Source organism: Meriones unguiculatus, chromosome 1, assembly GCF_030254825.1.
Source record: "Meriones unguiculatus strain TT.TT164.6M chromosome 1, Bangor_MerUng_6.1, whole genome shotgun sequence".
NCBI lineage: Eukaryota > Metazoa > Chordata > Mammalia > Rodentia > Muridae > Meriones > Meriones unguiculatus.
This window is the reverse complement of record NC_083349.1, coordinates 35,084,569-35,090,568: the sequence shown is the minus strand read 5'-3', so window position 1 is coordinate 35,090,568 and position 6,000 is coordinate 35,084,569.

Sequence of the window (6,000 nt, the reverse complement as noted above, 5' to 3'; positions counted from 1 at the left end):
CTGTTCTGTCCTCATGCCAGACTGATGGATGGCAGAATGGCAGTTCAGGGTTTCCACAGCATTGTTTATTTTTCTGTGTGCATCTGTTGGTGAAAGGTTGGAGGCTGCTATTGTTGTTGTTATCATTTCCATTCACTTAGCTGAGCCTTGGGAGACCCATTCAGTCAGAGATCCGTGTTCTCTGTTCTAGAAATTTGTCTTCTGTTTTCTGAATTTCCTCCTTCCATCTTCTCTAATCTGTCTTTTGAGAACTTCTGTCAGACATTGGATCTCCCAGATAAATACTCATTTGTCACTATTTTTTTATATTTTAAATACTTTTATCTCTTTGTTCTGTACACTTAGTAGTTTCCACCACTTTGTCTTGTAAATATGACTATTAATATCTAACAGCTAACGTTTCCTTTCCCTCAGATCAAAGGTGTCCAAGAATCATGCTGACTCTTAAACTGCTAAGACTAAATCAAAGACTTCTGGGTAGCAAAACCTATCTGTAGGATTAGAGTTCCCCAATTACCTCATTTTTAAATGAGAGCAAACTGCCAACAAGCTACCTAAAACTGAACTCAGGTGAATCATCCAGAAAGTTAACTGCAAAGTTAAAATATAATAAGGAGACAGTTCCAGGAACAGGAGCAACTGGAGACTGCCAGCAGGGGTGAAGGATTCCTCCTGAGCCCTTCTAGCACTAAATCAATAATTAAATATTTATTTAATAGCACTAAATAAATAATTAAATAAATTATTCTAGATCCTGGGTGCTGGTGCTGTCTGTAGTTCCAAGGTCCACTGGAGACTACAGGCAGAGGTGATGTCTGTTCTGTGACCTCCACACAGCAATCCCTGTGGTCCCAATGACAGTGAATGCTAGCGACTGCCAGCAGAGAGGAGGCAGGCATCAACAACTATTAAAGATGACAGCCATCAGGGACTACCAGGGCCTACAAGAACCAGGGGCAACCGGATGGCTAGAGGACAGTGTAAGAACACACTCAACAAAACTCAGGCCAGTACACTACCACCAGAACCCAAATATCCTCCTAAAAAAGACCCTGTATATCCTAACACACTTGATGCTCAGGAAAACAAACTTAAATCTAATCTTATGAAGATGATAGAGGCATTTGAACAGGAAATGAATAAAATGCTCAAAGAAATAAAAGAAAATACAAATAAACAGGTGAGGGAAATTAATAAAACCCTTAAAGAAATACAGGAAAATACTAGCAAACAGAAGAAAGAAATGACTAAAACTGTTCAAGATCTGAACGGGAAAATAGAAGCAATAAAGAAAACTCAATCTGAGGCAACCCTGAAAATGAAAATCTAGGAAAGAGGACAGGAACTACGCAAGAATCACCAATAGACTATAAGAGATGAAAGAATGACTCTCAGGCATAGAAGATACAATAGAAGAAATGATACATCGGTCAAAGAAAATGCTAAATCTACAAAGTTTCTAATACAAAACATCCAGGAAATTTGGGACACCATAAAAAGACCAAACCTAAGAATAATAGGAATCAGAGAAAGAAGATTCCCAGATCCAAGGTCCAGAAAATATCTGCAACAAAAATCATAGAAGAAAATAATTCTTATCCTAAAGAAAGATGTGCCTATGAACATACAAAAAGCTTACAGAACACCAAAGAGATTGAACCAAAAAAGAAAATCCTCCCACTGTATAATCATAAAAAACACTAAATGTACAGAACAAAGAAAAATATTAAAGGCTTCAAGGGATAAGGGCCAAGGAACATATGAAGGCAGATCTATTAGAATTATAACAGACGGGGGGCGGAGCCAAGATGGCGACTAGCACACACAGTTTCTGAGCGGTGGGATACCTGATCTTCTGAGTTGGAGAATGGAAGGACCCCCAACCCAGGAAAACCACGGTGAGGCTTTCTGAACACCAGGGAACATCGCAGGAGGTGAAAACTTTGGCCTCCGGTCACCCGGAGACTTGCTTGGGGAAGGAGAGAAACGATCCTTTGTTCTTGCGGCACTCCCTTCCCCCAGACCTCCTTCCTCCTCGGCATAGTGGCACAGCGGACTCATCTTTCTCAGCGCAGACCTAACTGCCTGGGGTATACAGCCGCTGAGACGGAGCCCCAAGGACTTTAGCGGCAGACAAAAGCCAGCAGTACGTGTCCCGGAGTCCCAGATTCACGCGATCATCATTAGCGCCTGCGACATATACAGTGCAGAGCCCCTCCCACACACTCAAGGGTTCAACATTAGCCATCACTCTGTCCCTCGAGAAACACGTCCACGCACACTTACACACACAGACACACACACGCGCGCGCACACGCTTGCATTTTCCCCGTTTGCGCCTGCGTACTTTCCTCCCACAGGTACAGCTAGTCCTCAGCACACGCTGAGAGTGCTCAGCTTCCTGAAGAACTCTCCAGATACCAGAGAGAGACCAGTCTGATCTGCAGAATCCAAAAACAAACAGGGAAGGTTTCAGATAAGCCAATGGCCAGGGGTAGGCGAAAGAACACTTCCAACATAAATCAGGACATCATGACTTCACCAGCAAACCCTAAAATCGATGGATACACCAATTCAGCAGAAGCACAGGAAAATGATTTTAAAGCCATGCTTGCCCAATTATTTGAGGCTCATAAGGAGGAAATGAACAAGTCTTTCAAAGAGATGGCCAGTCAATTGGAGGCAAAGAAAGAAGAAATAGACAGTATCCTTAAAGAAACACAGGCAAACATAGCCAAACAAATAGATACACAAGTAGCGGAAAAATTAGTGGCATATAAGAAGGAAATGAAAAAAAGAAATAGAGGCCATCGTAGAGAGACAGGAATCCAAATTCAAACACATGAAAGAAATGGTGCAAGGCATGAAAACAGAATTAGAATCAATAAAGAAAACACAAAATGAGAAAACCCTTGAGCTGGAGAACTTGGAGAAAAAATCAGGAACCACAAAAGTAAGCATCACCAACAGAATACAAGAGATGGAAGAGAGAATCTCTGGAGCTGAAGACACACTTGCAGAAATGGATACTTCTCTCAAAGAAAAAGTAAAATCAGAAAAGTTCCAATCACAAAATATCCAAGAAATCAAGGATGCTATGAAAAGACAAAATCTAAGAATAATAGGAATTCACGAAAAAGAAGACTCCAGACTCCAAGGTCCAGAAAATATTTTCAAGAAAATCATAGAAGAAAATTTTCCCAACTTAAAGAAAGAGATGTCCATAAATATACAAGAGGTCTACAGAACTCCAAATAGACTAGACCAGAAAAGAAACACATCACGTCACATCATAGTGAAAACACTAAATCTACAGAACAAAGAAAAGATATTAAAAGCAGCAAGGGAAAAAGGCCAAGTAACATATGAAGGTAGACCTATCAGAATCACACCAGACTTCTCATCAGAAACTATGAAAGCCAGAAGGGCCTGGGCAAGTATCATGGAGACTCTAAGAGATCACAAATGTCAACCCAGACTACTATACCCTACAAAGCTTTCAATCAACATAGATGGAGAAAACAAAATATTCCATGACAAAACTAAATTTACACAATATCTACACAGCAAACCATCCCTACAGAAGATACTAGAAGGAAAACTCCAATCCAATGAAAACAAATTCACCCAAGAAAACAGGGCATACAGATAATGTCCCAACAAAAATGAAAAGAAAACAAGCAATGAAACAGGGTTAGATCATCGACTCCATTACAAAAGGAACTAACATGCATTGGTCACTATTATCTATCAATATCAATGGACTCAACTCACCAATAAAAAGACACAGGCTAACAGAATGGTTAAGGAAACAGGATCCAACATTCTGTTGCATCCAAGAAACACACCTATGCAACAAAGACAAACACTACCTCAGAGTAAAGGGCTGGAAAACTGTTTTTCAAGCAAATGGTTCCAGAAAACAAGCTGGAGTAGCCATCCTAATATCTAATAAAATAGACTTTCAACCCAAGTTAATCAAAAAAGATAAGGAGGGCCACTATATTCTCATCAAAGGAAAAATCCACCAAGAGGACATCACAATCTTGAATATCTCTGCCCCAAATACAAGAGCACCGACATTCGTAAATGAAACATTATTAAAGCTTAAATCATACATTGATCCTAATACCTTAATAGTGGGAGACTTCAACACTCCACTCTCACCAAGGGACAGATCAACTAGACAGACACCAAATAGGGAAATAAAAGCACTCACAGAATCCCTAAATCAAATGGACCTAATAGACGTCTACAGATAATTTCACCCAAACTCAAAAGAGTACACCTTCTTTTCAGCACCGCATGGAACCTTTTCCAAAATAGACCATATAGTGGGCCACAAAGCAAGCCTCAACAGATACAAAAGGATTGAAATAATCCCTTGTATACTATCTGACCACCATGGACTAAAGCTAGACATCAACAACAACAGAAACAACAAAAAGCCAACATGCACATGGAAACTGAACAACTTACTACTCAATGACATCTGGGTTAAGGAAGAAATAAAGAAAGAAATTAAAGACTTCCTAGAATTCAATGAAAAGGAAGGCACAATATACCCAAATTTATGGGACACATTGAAAGCAGTGCTCAGAGGAAAATTTATAGCACTAAGTGCCTGCAAGAAGAAATTCGTAACATCACATACAAACAACTTAATGGCCCAACTGAAAACCCTAGAAAAAAAGAAGCAGATACACCCAAGAGGAGCAGATGGCTGGAAATAATCAAACTAAGGGCTGAAATCAATCAACTAGAAACAAATAAAACTATCCAAAGAATCAATGAAACAAAAAGCTAGTTCTTTGAGAAAATCAACAAGATAGACAAACCCTTAGCCAAACTAACTAAAAAGCAGAGAGAAACTATCCAGATCAGCAAAATCAGAAATGAAAATGGGGACATAACCACAGACATTGAGGAAATCCAAACAATTATTAGGTCATACTACAAAAGCCTATATGCCACAAAATTTGAGAATCTAAATGAAATGGATAATTTTCTTGAAAGATTCCATCTACAAAAACGAAGTCAAGATCAGGTAGAAAGACTGAATAGCCCTATATCTCCAAAGGAAATCGAAGCAGTCATTAACAGTCTCCCCTCCAAAAAAAGCCCTGGACCAGATGGCTTCAGCGCAGAATTCTACAAGACCTTCAAAGAAGTGCTAACTCCAATTCTCCTCAAGCTATTCCACAAAATAGAAACAGAAGGAACACTACCAAACTCATTCTATGAAGCCACAGTCACCTTAATACCTAAACCACACAAAGACCCAACAAAAAAAGAGAGCTTCAGGCCTATCTCTCTTATGAACATTGACACAAAAATACTCAATAAAATACTTGCAAACCGAATCCAAGAACACATCAAAGATATCATCCATCATGACCAAGTAAGCTTCATCCCAGGCATGCAAGGGTGGTTCAACATACTGAAATCCATCAATGTAATCCACTACATAAACAAACTGAAGGAGAAAAACCACATGATCATCTCCTTAGATGCCGAAAAAGCATTTGACAAAGTCCAACACCCATTCATGTTTAAAGTCTTGGAGAGATCAGGGATACAAGGCACATACCTAAACATAGTAAAGGCAATATATAACAAGCCTATAGCTAACATCAAACTCAATGGAGAGAAACTTAAATCAATCCCACTGAAATCAGGGACAAGACAAAGCTGTCCATTGTCCCCATATCTCTTCAACATAGTACTTGACGCCCTAGCCAGAGCAATAAGACAACTAAAGGAGATCAAGGGGATTCAAATCGGAAAAGAAGAGGTCAAAGTGTCACTATTTGCAGATGATATGATAGTATACATGAGCGACCCCAATAATTCAACCAGAGAACTCCTTCAGCTGATAAACACCTTCAGCAAAGTGGCAGGATACAAAATCAACTCAAAAAAATCAGAAGTCCTCCTATATACCAAAGACAAAAAGGCTGAGAAAGAAATTAGGGAAACAACACCCTTCACAATAGCCAA